The following is a 14707-nucleotide window of genomic DNA, read 5'->3' as shown; positions in this document are numbered from 1 at the left end:
CGTGAGTACGCCAACTAGTGACACCAACTTTAGCGGTTTCACTTACATCCGTACAGAAGCCTTAGATAGGGACAAATACGAGAATTTAGCACTAAACACTTTTTATCTGAAAAATATATTTCTAGAATTAAAGACGGCATAAAGTTCGGGTTCGAAATCCCTTTAGAACTTTAAAGACGTTTCGCTCATTAATGAATTTCTTCTAGACATCCTCTAATTTCCACAACCCAATAAGAAGTTAGTTGACGACATTTTAACCAATGAAACAACGAGTATATCCTGAGTTCAACATGGCTGGTGGCGGGAAGTATACCCATAATTCCACTGATTGATTTGCGCATGTCAGTTAAGTGCATTGCAAATGGCGGCTCTTGTTATTGTTCCATGGCGTTTATGACTTCGTCCAAATTATGCCTGATTTTTCCTTATTCTCAGGTAAGTTGTGAAACAGGAACAAAGAATTAAGCATTATTATTGCATGCAGGTTTAATATAAATTAGAGCGAGTTTTATAAGTGGACTATTGCATCGGCATAAGGAAGACCAAAATTGGAGTTGGAAGAGATTTTCCGATTGCTCGGGATCAGTTTTCGTTCCCCGAAGGAATAAATTACATGTAAAATACGTGATCAACGTTGAAGCTAAAAGTGGCAATTGCATAGAAAAATCTGTTGTGTGTGTTTTTTTAGTGGACAAAAGTGTTATTAATGACTTCGACGCATGTTTGTAGTGATATTTATGCGAAGTTAAGAAGCATGCTGCAGGTCTGTTCCACTCCCCCATGTCACAAAATGGAGGTCGAGATCCCTTTCAGTGGCTTTTTGCAGGGTTGATGCAACGCTAATGTTTTCCTGAAGTTCCAGTTTGTGTTATGTGATACGTGGCTGCTATATTATATATTATAATGTTTTTTGGCTTGTTTTCTACACATGAAAAACAGCTGAGTTGTGTGGTGGTGCGTGAAAACTGATCGGGGCTAGGCCCTACTGAAAAGTAATGCTAGTGCTGCCCCTTTAAACACACGTTTGAAATAAATATTTAATAGTCCCATCACATTTAATTGTGTATGCTGGTAATGTGATATAAGAGACTGCTTCTGAGGATTGAAGTATATTTTATGTACAGTTTAATATAAATTTGTGGTTTCGGTATTTAATATATTCTGCACCTGCATTCCTCTATATGAATTGATAGCAATGGGGTGATCCGGTTTACGTCGTGCGTATATTATACCGAGTAGTTTTGCGATGTGGTGATGTTAGGTTTTACAGTATCCGGATTTAATGCAAATAAAATATAATAGAGAAGCATTTTGCAACGCAAGGACCTTTCTTGAAAAGAAATTTACGAAAAAGAGATGCAGAATTGAGAATGGAAGTCCGGTGCTAGAATGTAAAACAGCAATTCATGCTTCTGAACTGCATTATGGAAGTGAAAGAAAGTTATACTTTGTTTATTTTTAGCGGTACGTTATACAAATTGGCATGGAGTTATTTTTTATTTGTTTACGCACCAATGTTGCTTCCATACATTTAGCATAGCTTCTATGGTCCTAGTGATGAGGCAGGTTCATCTCTGGTTGTGTTTATGAGGGATGTATATATCTATAAAGTTGTAGGTATACGGGATTTTGAGAATGATATGAAATCGACTAGTAACCATTCTGGGCCGCGAATCAGCTGTTTTTTGTTGTGCGTATTGTAGGAAGGTCAATCTGCGGGAAGCACTCGGCGCTTGCTGGCACCTGCTAGCTTCAGCCTGTGGTAAATAATCACACCTGTAAAGGCTCAAGGGGAATGACTCTAGATTTTTGTTCCAAGTATTATTTATTTATTTATTTATTCCGTGCGCTATTGTAATATTGTTATTTATCGTTTTGGGGCAGAATATGGTGTAGCCAATTGATCCAAAAGGTAAAATATATGAGAAACCAGCAATTTATAGCGATCTTCAAAAGTTGGGTGCATTCTTGTTATTAAAATAATAGTGCATGTTTATTTTGTTTGAAGCGGTACGCATTTTTTTTTTTTTCGCCATTTCTGGATTCTGTTTAAACTGCACAAGGGATAGGGATTTTTTTTACCCATTTCGGTTCTGTGGTCGTATTAAATCAAAAACGATCAAATTAATGGTAAATGACCATTAGGATATTAGAAACAAATCTAGTTATACCAAGATGCTCGTTTCCTAAATTTCATAACTTTTCTTGCTGTGTTCGTGGTGCTTTTAATTCGTTAGCGTATAAGTCCCTTTCGGTGTTTGCTTTTCTTAAGTTACATAATATTTATTACATTCGTTGTGGCGTGAGTTCCATTCCTTAAGGAAGATAACGCTCGAAATTACTTCGTTATGGGTTGAGATTCTTTATTTAAGTGATTTTGGGATTACTTCATCCAGTTTGTTATGTAAATTCAGCAGATATTTGCACGCTGATGCCCGTTCAATTCATTTTATACATATAGTCTAGCTCTCCATGGAGGACTTTATACGTGATTATTGGGGGATTTTAATGACATTTTTAGTTCCATTTAAATTCACAAAATGAAGAGCAATGTCGTTTATTCACTGCGACTACTTGGATACTAAATTCCTTTGTACACGTAAATTGGTAAGTAATGAGTAGTTTTCGATTTCTTGGTTGATATCAGAGAATATGTAGTATTGTTATTGAGCAGGCAAGGCTGACTTGTGTAAACAAAGCGAAAATGATAAGTTATTGATTCTAATTATAGGCTACATCAGTTCCATCGCACGTTTTATTTCTCTTACGATGGTACTGTAACATACCACATAAATTGGTTAACAACACTTTCTAGTATCGCGCGTAAGTAAGATGAATTTTCTCTGCGGTAGTAACATAAGTGATGGGTTTCGTTCATGAAGTTGTATAGATCTTCAATCTACAGCTTAGCTTGGGATCTGGATCGTAAAGATTCCTGCCGGGAATCGAAACTGGGAGCTAAATCAGGAGGCTTTTTGTAAGTTTCGCGGAGTAAGTCTTGGCAAAATATAATGAAGTGTAAATGTTTAGCAGACGGAGTACGTAAAAAATATAAAATTTACGGGAGAAATGGAATATGTAAGTGATTAGACCTAATATAACCTAACCAAATCTAATCTAACCTAAACTGGACTAACTTAAACTAACCTGAACTACCCTAAACTGACCCAATATTAATTGAAATAAATTAAATTGTATCATTTTTTTCGAAATTATGCCGGACTCTATGCTAATATAATCTTACATAAAGAACCTAACCAAATATGAACAGAAACTATCGAAATTGTAATATATTTTTGAGAAAATAGCTGAACTCCTGTTAAACATTGTCCTAATGCAGTTGTGTCGCTCTGTTGGAAGTATTGTTACGAATGTTGTAAGTAGTTGATGTAATCCATGATAAAGTAATGATGCTCGTATTTGATCTGTACTTGTTTTCGGATCTGGTATAAGCAGAGTAACTTTATCTTCGACGTTGGGTCCTTGACTTATCTGTATTTGAAACACAGTATAGTTGGTTTGAAAAATGGATGCCATCTATTTGTCTTCTTTGCACACGGTATTTGTAGTCCAGAGCGTACTCACCTTGTATTCCGGACATGAAAATCGCAATTACATAGCGTTTCAGGGATTCTTTGCTCCCTTTTTTAATTGTTTACATTTTTATTTGCATATGAATTTATTTACATTAAATACTACTAACGATACTTTTTCTGTCTGAAGGGCACATAAGTATACTATGGTAGTGGTTAGGCTTTCTATGATACAGGCCTAAGTAGCATCGTACTCAGTATCAGTAAGGTTGGTTGTGTAAGTAACTGGTTGTTTTTATCGTAATTCGCAGTCCGTAAAATTTACAGTTTGGAGAGCGTTCACCTCTGGTGCTTAGGGTTCCGGGTTCGGTCCCAGCTCCCCGCTAAGTGAACTTTGTGGTGGCCAAACACCGTGTGCGTGGGGTTTTCTCGGGGTTCTCCCGTTTCCTCCCACTTTCTTCATTCCACCATTCCATTCATTACTCATCATCACCGTCTCCTTTGGCCTAACCGGCATAACCGTGGGACGTAAAACTCAAAAGATTTCATTTACTTTTAGAAGGCATTGAATGAAGTTCAAAAGTCCCTCCCCTTTTCTTGTAAACCGTAATTTGTGGGTGTTTTCCTGTCTAATGTTGATTTAATCATACCTGTAATCATTCTTTTTCCATCGGTAGATAAGTTGTCTTTTAAAAGATTATATTTAGTTGTGAAGTAATTTTTAATACTCCCGAGAATTATATAATAAAGGAGACTCAGGTGTAATAGATCTAAATGATAATGAAAGAATTGGTGGGGTGGGATGAGAATGCGGGAGGAAACGGGAAAAATTTATGATGTCCACCACATTCCCTAGGAACGAACGAGAGGTGAGCGATCTACTGTTAAGCCTTCCAGTTTCTGTAAGTTACTTAAGACCTTTGAATGTACCGTATGTTTCTTACATATCGTAGTTGTTGCTATAAAAAAAAAGTATTAAGTTCTTGTAGATATTTACCCAACATTGCCGGAGGATTAGTAAGTATTCATCTCGGTATTATGAGTGCAGTCGATCTTTTTTCGCCTGTGGTAGATATGAATAGTAAAAAAAAAAAGTATTCATGAAAGTCATTATATGTATGAAGTTCAAGCATTAAACGCTACATGTATGTAAAATTGTAGCAAGACATGTGCAAACAATGTATGGTTGTTGATATTCTGCCACTTGAACTTTAACGAACTTGCAACAATAATTTTAGTCTAAGCGGCGGCTTTTACCATTATATTTGTGGTTTTCATGAAGACTAGAGTTAAAAAGCATTCATATAGTGTGATTTATGAACCGCCTCATACTAAAATTGATCTTTCAAGTTCGAAAAAACGTTTAAATTGGCTGAATATCAATAAGCATGCTTTGTTTACAGCAGTCATGTGCAACAGCCGGTCCCCCGGGGACAGTTCCGGTGGATTGGACCCTTTCATCCGATCTACCTGACCCGTTATTCAAAGTGTATTTCGTACGTATTGTAATCTCTTAAACAGAATTGATTTTTTTCCTTCCTGAATAACTGATGCTCACCTTGAAAATATTTTACCCATTGGAGCATCCAATGTACCACCTAACATGAAGAGACTAATCTAGAACATAAATGGTCAGGTTTCCCATTAACATGGTAAACAAGTAGATTTTTCTGTTTTTGTTTAGTAAGTAAATATGCTAGTTACCGTTATAGCAGTTTTTGTGTCTTTAATATTAGTGTACGATGAGCTAGTTTCTCCGTTGAATTCGTACGGCTTTCGATGTCAAAAAGTCCTCTGTGATTTTCCCACTCTCTGTTTGAACTTACACATGCATGGTTTACAGGGATCTTTATGCGACTGGTTACGACAGGGTGTCTACTGATACTGGAAATATACTGGAATTTTTATGCACACACTGGAAAAATCATAAAATTGATTTGTCAATTTTTTTTTTTTTTTTTTTTTTTTTTTTTTAATAGTCTTAGAAACGATTTTGTATTCATTGTAAATTTTTCCAAAACAAGACTTGTATACACGTTGTAATTAGACATTTAAAGCAGTGGGTGGAGTGGAGGGCTGTGAGGGGAGTTGGGAGGCTTTTTAAAAAATGTTAAAAATCATTGTATTTCAAAAGATCAAAGTAAATTTATTAAAAATAAAATATTCTTTTGATGATACAACAATTACAAATCTGAAATCATCAAGAGTGTGATAATTCCTGAAGAACTTTAAAAAATCATTATAGTAGATACTGGAATTTTGCTGATAATTATACTGAATATACTGAAATTTTGAAAATGAAACTCAGTAGACACCGTGTACGATATTTATCAAATGCATCTTATGATATAACGTTTAATGCTTGAACTTCATGTATTGCTTTTAGTGACTATCATGGGCAAAGAAAACACGTATCTTTACTTACTTTTGTCGCACATATGGCTGTTGGCTTAGACATTGTTCTTTCGCAGATAGGATCCGTCTCTTGCCATTTAATCCAGTAGTTTAGCGTTGAAAATTTTTGTTCGGACGTGAAATATAGACGTAAATTAGAATTTATTATAATTACTGGGAAGTAAACATTGACGAGGAATTGTTACATGAGTAATTTGAGGAGAATACATTAATTAATGATAGAACTAAGGAATATATTATAGCATAATAAAATACTGCTTTCACTTTTCTTTATCACATTTTTTTTTTCCTTGAAGGCATGCATGTACTGTACGTGTTATTCAATAGGCCAGTAAACGTTGCTGCTCTCGATTCGGGGCTTTTCGCTTAAGTGTTAATATTCGTATGCAGACTAATTTGTATTTCAAAGATCGGTAATTTCGGCTACATGAATCGAGTAACCACCAGGAAGAACCACAGGCTTAAATCATACTTTGTAGTAAGTAAGCAACCTCGTGTAAGTCAGTACTTTAGCATACCTGCTGTATTAAGAAAATAAATGATAGTGTACAGTTAGCAGTAAAGTTCACTTAACTTATAATTGTGGGATGTCGAATTAGTGTGTGATGACCTGGCTATAATTTGTGATTATAATAACACTTCGTATACGAAGTTCATATAGTTTCGTTATTTCCACTGGTGAATAAAATTAAGTGAAATGTTTCAATTTCATGATAGAGGGTTATACGTTGTAGGCTAATGGTGACGGTGATGATGAGAATGAAAGAATTGATAGAACGAACATAATAGGAGGAAATAGAAGAATCCATGCGCACAGTGTTCGTCCACCACAAAACTCATTTGGCGCGAGCTTGAATCAAACTGGGAACCCCACGCACCAGAGATTTACCTTTTGCTTCGCAGGTTCACCTATTTCTACTGTTGCTACAACAAAGCATGTAGCGAACTTAACCCTGATGACGATGGTTACTCGTTTCATGTGGTCGAAATATCGATTTTTGAAAGGATTGATCTCCAAAGGAATATCAAGAAAGATCAGTAAAGTTCTTTATTGTGCTAAAATTAAGTGTCCAGATTTCTTCCACAGTTGAGAATTATGTTCTGGATAATTTTTATTGTATTCTGTAATAGTAATAGAGAAACTGTAGTATTTTAAGATCCGCTTGTTTAAAACTTCGGTATATCTGTATATCTTCGGTACTGAGCCTGTCATAAAACTGCGATATCGTTTGAGGGAATAGCTTATTTGTCTTTGGCAATGGAAAATCTGTTCAGATGTAGCCTGATACCAATTAACAGCTGAATGCACGCTTTGTACCCGTAGAATAATGTGTTTGTTTGTTACAGAATATATATATATATAGAGATGCAAAAAAGCCGGCTTTTTTGAATCGATGGTTTTTTTCACATAAAAAGCCGGCTTTTTTGGGAAAAAAACGAGAATTTTGGAAATTTTGGCTTTTTTCATTTTCATGGTTTTTCTATCTAAATAGCTTTCTTATAGTATATTTTATAGTTAAGTAAGAATTCCATGACCTAAATGCGATATTTCGCTCTGAAATTCACCATCAAGATGGATGGAGCACATGTTTTACGAATTAAAGCTAACATGAAGAATGTAGTATTTGAGGGCAATTTTAGAGGCTATTTAACTTTATTTTATCTTTTGAGTTATCGACATCTTTTTTCTTCTCTATATCATTTTAGTTTGTCATCCGTGTTTCATTTCTAAGTGCTTAGTACTCTAGCTTCTAGCGCCAAAGTTAAACTTGCCCGTTTTTCTATTTATCCGTCAAAGCGTACGTTTTTCAATATATCCGTCAAACCGTACTTCCACATTTCTGTTATACTGTAGTTGTGAAGTGATTTAGCAATAATTTTCCGGACACAACCTTGAATACCAATTTATACAAATAATCAGAAGCGGATTTAGAAAAGTACTTTAGGAGGGGATTTTCTGATTGTTTCGTTTTCTAAAAAAACTCCTAATTTTATTTGAGAGGTGCTTGAAGTTTATGAGTACAGGCATAACTAATTTTTCGTTTCGTTTATATGTTTAGCAATAATCTTCCGGATACAACCTTAAAGACCATTTTATACTGAGAATCAGTGGCGGATTTAGAAAAGTATTTTGGAAAGGGTTTTTCTTACTAAAGTTTAGTTTTTCTAAACATTTGTAATTTTTATTTGACGGTAGCTTAAAGTTTATGAGTAAAGGCATAACTAATAGATATTTCGTTTGTTGCAGACATTCCGTAACTTTGGGGTACAGGCTTCAGTCCGAAAGACCGCCCCCCTAACCTTCGTAAAACTGTCACTGCTGGTAATTAGTAATAATAACGATTTAAAAACAATAAGAAAGGAAGTCGGCCAACTCACGGTACACGCACTATTTCTACTTCACAGATGGAATGAAGAAAAGCTTTGTCAGAATGGTTGAATGCTGGATTGAATATCGGACTTCCCGATAGAAGCACAAAAGCTAATCACTCACTCATTTTTGTTGTGCAGTTGTATTTAGCTTAACTTAAATATATTCCGTAGTCCCTTTTTTTTTTTGGGGGGGGGGGGGAGTTCTGTAATGACATGTTGAATCCCTCTTGTTAAAAATTCAGAAAACTTGAGGATTGGGTAAACCATGATGGTGGTTATGTAAAACTTAACTGTAGAATTTCAAGAATATACAGAACCAAAAGCTCTAGATGTGCAGCTTTTAAGTGTATCATATAAATCTAAGTATTTCTCTTATGTTTTATTTTAATTTTATTTTGTTTCAAAAAGAGGATATGGAATATTTTGAAGTAAAAATATTACATACAATTTTGCTAGTTATTTGTGTATTTTTTAAAAAGAAATGTTTACTTTTAGGGTTGGCTGGTTTACCCCAACTTTTTTTTTTTTTTTTTAATAACTGGTTTAAACCAAAAAAATAAAAAGAACAAAAAATGCGAATCGTGTGAACTTCATGGTGACGTTTCCAGATATCAAACCACCTGCAATAGTTGCATTTCCCCTTCACCTTTTAATCAAGGTGTCCCATGTTCAATTTTCGGTCGAACCATAACCCTTCTTTCATGCGTAAACCAAGTAGCGGTTCAGATGTCAGTTTAAGCAAAAGTCTTCTCCTTGATAACCTCTGTATTTCGTAAGGATGTTAATCCTAAACGTACGAAACGAAACCAAATTGTATATTCCTGCATGCCTAAATGCCTGTTGTTTTATAAAGAAGCCAAGATTGCTTAAATATATTGATAGAAATTGGCAAAATTTATCGATTGCCTACGTAGCTTTCAACATCAGCTTGGATTGGACTTTCAATGATATATACGCACTAAATTTGTAATTTAATACCTCAGTTTTAGCGTACTGATTATGATACGTTAACCTTTAAATTTTATATGCAAAGCAATAACAGGATTTTTCCGTTATTGTCTTACATTTCAAGTAATGACGGGATTTTCCCGATGGTTAGGGCGGGAGCTTCTCAATTTAAGAAATTTACTGACCGGACTTCTTTAAGCTTATGGGAGTTCTTCCGGCATAACCCCGCTGTTGCGTAATAACACCAAGGCGAAACAAACTTATTTCTGTGAATATATATTACAAATACATAAAGCAAAGAATCTAAATTTTTAAAAAAAAAAACCTGGTTTAAACCAAAAAAGCCTGGTTTAAACATCCCCCCCCCCCCAAAAAAAAACGGGTTTTTGGCATTTTCAAAACAAACCATGGTTCGTGCCAACTCTGCTTACTTTTGTATATAGGAGGTTAAAAAATTCTTATTATATACATTGGTTAATCCTTTGCAGTTCATAATGTAAATATGTTGAAGAAAAATCGTTTGAAATATCTTTTCGAAATTCATGGTTTATTTTCGAGGTTTTATATTATTATCAGCATCAACTACTAATTAAATGACTTTTTGTGTTATAGAGAAGCGAAACAAAGTCTGCTTTATCAATTTAAAGCAGAAATTTTAAAAAAGCCCAAAATTTCCCAAGCAAAAAAGCGAAGCAGAAAAAACCGAGTTTTTTTTCAAAAAAGCCGGTTTTTTTCCGAGCCCTTGCATCTCTATATATATATATTATATAAAAGACCGAAGTTTACAATGTCAGCAACAGTGATTATCCACTTTTATAGCTTCTTCTTAAAAACTGGTTGATTGGTGGAGCGCTTACTTCTTTTACGAGGGCCCTTTGGTTCGATCTCAGGCTATATTGTCTCCATAGATTTTCTTCTGTTTCCTCGCTTTCTCATTCCTTTCCTTTTTTCATAATCATTCACCATTTAACATCAGTCTACTTAGAATATTATCTTGAGCTGGATATTTTCCCCTAGAACTGGAGTATTTAAGCCGGCCTGAAACCTTTAATCTAAAGTCCCACGAGTATGCCTTTTAGGTCACAAGAGACGGATGATAACGAAAATGAATGAATGATTATGAAAGGCTTGGTGGAATTCATGCTTTGGGTGGGAACAATCAGGGACTCCTTGCAACAGAGTGAGCGTACTGAATACTGTTTGTTATCATTAGATTTATAGCAGTTTGTATTCAAAGGATTGTCTTAATTTCTGTTTCTGAAAGTAAGAATTATTTTTGTACCCAATTTCGCCGACAACAAAAATTTATTTGTAGATTAGATGTTAAATTTACACTGCATTAATTAAGTGATATATATACATATATAGCTACCTATTTAAATAACGCGGCTGGTGGTAGTTTTTGCTTTCGAGGAAAATGTGGGTGTTCTTCGATTGGAGTTCCATGTATAACCTCTGAACCGTAAACGACAAACAAATACGTAAAATTATGGAATTGAATTTCCTCGTGTAATAACTCCATAGAGTTAAATGAAATATTTAGTTTAACGTTCTCTGCTACTTCTGTAGAGTGAATATAGTACACGTTTCTTTAATTATAATTCCATGGTATTACTTCACGAATAGGCATAATACATGAATTCTTACGGTGTTTTGGGAAGTACGATAAATTGGTAGATAACAATAAATACTGTTTGAAGTGTGAGTATTTAGCCAGTTCTCAGTGAATTAGGCCTAACCCATTGACAAATATGTTTTCTTTTTCAGATAAAAGCGTTCAGACATTTTCTTAATAGGGATTTTTTTTTTTTTTTAATTACTGCACAGTGTATTTTATAGTCATTTATTGGAAACGTTAAGGATATTCCTGTAATGTTTGCATGAACGGAAATGAAAAACTACTATGAACTTCGGAACTTTTCCGTAATTTTGTACCATTGAGTTCAGCTCTTAGCTGAACAACTCAGCGTCCCTTTCGTTATCAAGCTATATGAGACATGGACCATTAGTTTAAAGTGGAATGCGAACCACCGCAGTTACATCAAGATTAGCGGAGGAATTTATAATTCTTGTGCATAAGCTTCAACAATTAAAAAAAAAAAAATCTTGAATAGGTAAAATATGTAGGAGTGCACTCTACACACTTCATCAATTAAAAGAAAGCCAATTATTAGGATTATCTGTTACATGGAAAGGAAAATTCTTCAATCTTTGTATACAAATTTTGAACTGTCCACTGATACCAAAACAGTAAGCATGTGAAGAACTCAATATAAAACGGATATTAATCTTCATGAATCCTTCCGAAATACAGGAAAATTTAATATGCATTACGAAATACAAATAGGTGAGTACTTTAGTTATATTAAAGGTTTACATTGTTTGAAAAATAGGGAGAGAGAACGAGAATAGAAAAAACAGTTCATGTAGTTTCTAGACCCTTGCTACGCATACATTATCGTAAGGTTACTTGTAAAAGTTGCAGTAAAGCATGTTAACAGAGTTACAAAAATTAAAATAAAGAATAAGGAGACAATATAGGGAGAAGTGTATATTCCGATTATCTTATATTTTGAATGACTTTACCTATACTCATTTAACCCTTTAATACAACGCTGTAAAGACAATGTTGACGAGAAGTACTGTTAGACATATCTTGCAAGAGCGATATTGCTGGAAGTGTTACGTTGAACTAGTTGTTTTCAAATTTACATTATCTTTTTATTGATCTAATTAAAATCAATCGTAGACTACTTCCTGTTCCGAATGATAATTATTTTTGTAAGATATGTGTTATGTCCTCTTGTGTAATTTGTTTTAGATGTTTTGAAAGATTAGAATGTCGTATTTGTCTTGGTTAATAAGTACTTTCATTCTTCTTGCGTGTTTCTGGAAAGCCTAAGTAATACAAATATTACTGTATGAAGAGGTATCTCATATACGTAGTTTAAAAGAAAAAAAGGGAGGAAGTATACTAATTGAAATTCCGTAAACAAAAGGTAGGATTTAATCCCCAGCCTCTAATAAGAATGTGAGTACTCTCAAGTTGTAATTTTCGTTTCATATAGCTTGATAATAATGATTTAAGAAATGATGTTCAGCTCCCAAAGTATCAATCAATATATTATATCAGTTGGAGATTAGTGTGGTTTACATTATAAATATTTTAGTTGAATTACAATCGTTTTTCTGCCTAGATGCATCCTTTTCATTTTCTCCTATATTTCAATAATGTCACATGTGGGATGGTGAAAATTCAACCTTCAGATATATTTAACTATTGGTAAGACTATCAGAGTAAATGATAATATACTACAATCCCGATTAACCGAATCGTTGAAGCCCATCCTTTTTTAAAGCTTACTTACTGTACTGTACTGAACTGTAAAGTAAAGGATGATGTTCCTGGACTCTCAGCAATACACTCACGAACTACTACAATGTTTCGTATTGAACGACTTGTTCAAGTACAACCAGTGTGTTTAAAGTCACAAATTGATCCAGTCTCTACCTAAATTTTTAAGTTAATCTCTTCACAGTTGAAGTTAAATCACTAATATCAGGGTTTATATATATATATATATATATATATATACGAAGATTGCGATTTGTAGCTGCCAGACCTTCATTATTTTTAAAATATTGCTCAACAATGAAGACTGGTTCTTTCGTGTGGCGTTCTATTTTTAATAACCCTGAGCTGTCAGCAGTCACGCTTTTTTTTCTCGTTAACACCTTACAACGCGAAATTCATGTCTTGTGAATTTTGGAACACCCTGTAGAAGTTGTTGAAATGGTATTCTCTGTAGAATGGCAAAATTGAGAATTCAAATAAATTGATGCTGTTATTTTTAGAGGTGTAAAGAAACCGGGCCTTTTTTCAGATCCATTTTGAAATATACGTAGGTATGATAGAGTTGACAAAATTGCGGCCAAGATATTTTGCTTCACTGTTTGAACCGCCCTTACTATTATCGTCTTCATCAGTATTAAATCACTTACATGAAAATCGAATTACTTTTTGTGAGAACATTTTGCAGTTGTTTGGTGTTATAAAATTGGTAAGTTTTGCGGAAGTTCTCAGTTTCAGTTTTAAACTCTCTCCTGAGTATGTGGTTAGTATACGCGCCAAGTATGAGACAACTGGGTTCGATTCCAGATGGGAACTTACACAGTTCGGATCCCCCACGTGAAGTTGTTGGGCCACGTTTTGTATAGCCTCGAGAGCGTTCACCTCTGGTGCATGGGGTCCTTGGATTGATCCCAGCTCCCGCCATTGAACTTTGTGGTGGGCAAGCACCGTGTGCGTGCGTTTTCTTGGGGTTCTTCCATTTTCTTCATTCCAAAATTTCAGTCATTTCTCATCATCACTGTCTTCCTTAGCCTAGTCGGCGTAATCGTGGGATGTAAAACTTTAAAATTTTCATTTCATTTTCCAATGTAACCAAACCGTTTCAGTTTTGTAACAAAAGTCTAAAAAAGTTTTCGTAAGTGACTCGATTTTCACGTTATTCTGCTGAAGAAGACCACACAAGAATGGTTGACAATAAATTCAGCCACCATCGTCATTATCCTGTGAGTCTTTGGATAGATTGGTTTCCAATTACGAGCTTAATGTGAGCGCTGTTGGCAATATTGTAGAATTGAACAGTTGTTTTCAGCATGTTGTAAGCATAAGTGTGTGTGTGTGTGTGTTTTGTTTAGAAGATATCGTGAAATTTTTAGTTTTAACCTCCCTACGCTCATACCTTATAGGCTAAAGGAGACATCTGGTCCCGCGTAGCGTAGTCATTAACGCTCTCCTTTCGGATTCGATTTGCAGTGGGACACTCGGTCGAAAAAGTATTAACAACTTTTCCCAGCCATGCATCCTGACTGAGGTTTCCTCATTCATACCACGCAAATGCCGGAAAACATGTTTTCAGGCTACTTTTCTTCCTTCCCAATACTCCAGACAGTGTGATCGCTGAGGGACGTCGTCTCTCATATGTAACAGTCTAACATGTCCATAGATGCCGAAAGTCCAGAAATCTAATTACTAATTGTAAAGAAAACGGATAATAAGAGTGAATGATTTTGAAATTAATTTTTTTGTGATTCCACCGGGGATCGAACCTGTGAATACATGTTTCAACGACATAAACACAAGCGACTAGAACAGTGCGAAAAGCCAGTTTTTCGAGATGGAAACCTTGGAAATAATGTAGAAGTAACATGCGATGCATTTGTATGTATATACAGGGTGCTCATGTTCAGAGTTAACAACGTTTGGGAGATGATTTCTGACACCAAAGTATAGATAGACCAACGTAGGTGTGAAAATGCTTTTTTCGACGCCATGACCACCCGGAAACCTTTTAAGTCAATACTCAAGAACAAAGCTTCGGTTAGAAGTTAAAAGTAATGTCCATTATTTTTAATCGTTGATTCCATTAATG

General features: G+C 34.8%; 1 protein-coding gene across 2 annotated transcripts in view; it reads left to right on the top strand.

Annotated features, from left to right (window-relative positions):
• The first annotated feature begins 299 nt into the window (after positions 1-299).
• LOC145670420 (uncharacterized) overlaps positions 300-14707 on the top strand; it is an 84631-nt gene continuing 70223 nt past the window's right edge. Inside the window, exon 1 of one of the 2 annotated variants that reach the window (XM_081739088.1) lies at positions 300-435. The gene's annotated coding sequence lies outside the window, so the exon portion shown is untranslated. Of the gene's footprint in view, positions 436-491; positions 1465-14707 lie in introns of those variants that run through there. The other variant, XM_081739096.1, reaches the window with a different exon arrangement.

Source organism: Thermobia domestica, chromosome 2, assembly GCF_964235325.1.
Source record: "Thermobia domestica chromosome 2, izTheDome1.hap1.1, whole genome shotgun sequence".
NCBI classification, from domain to species: Eukaryota; Metazoa; Arthropoda; class Insecta; order Zygentoma; family Lepismatidae; genus Thermobia; species Thermobia domestica.
The sequence above is the reverse complement of the archived record's forward strand: the minus strand, read 5'-3'. Positions and strand labels throughout refer to the sequence as shown.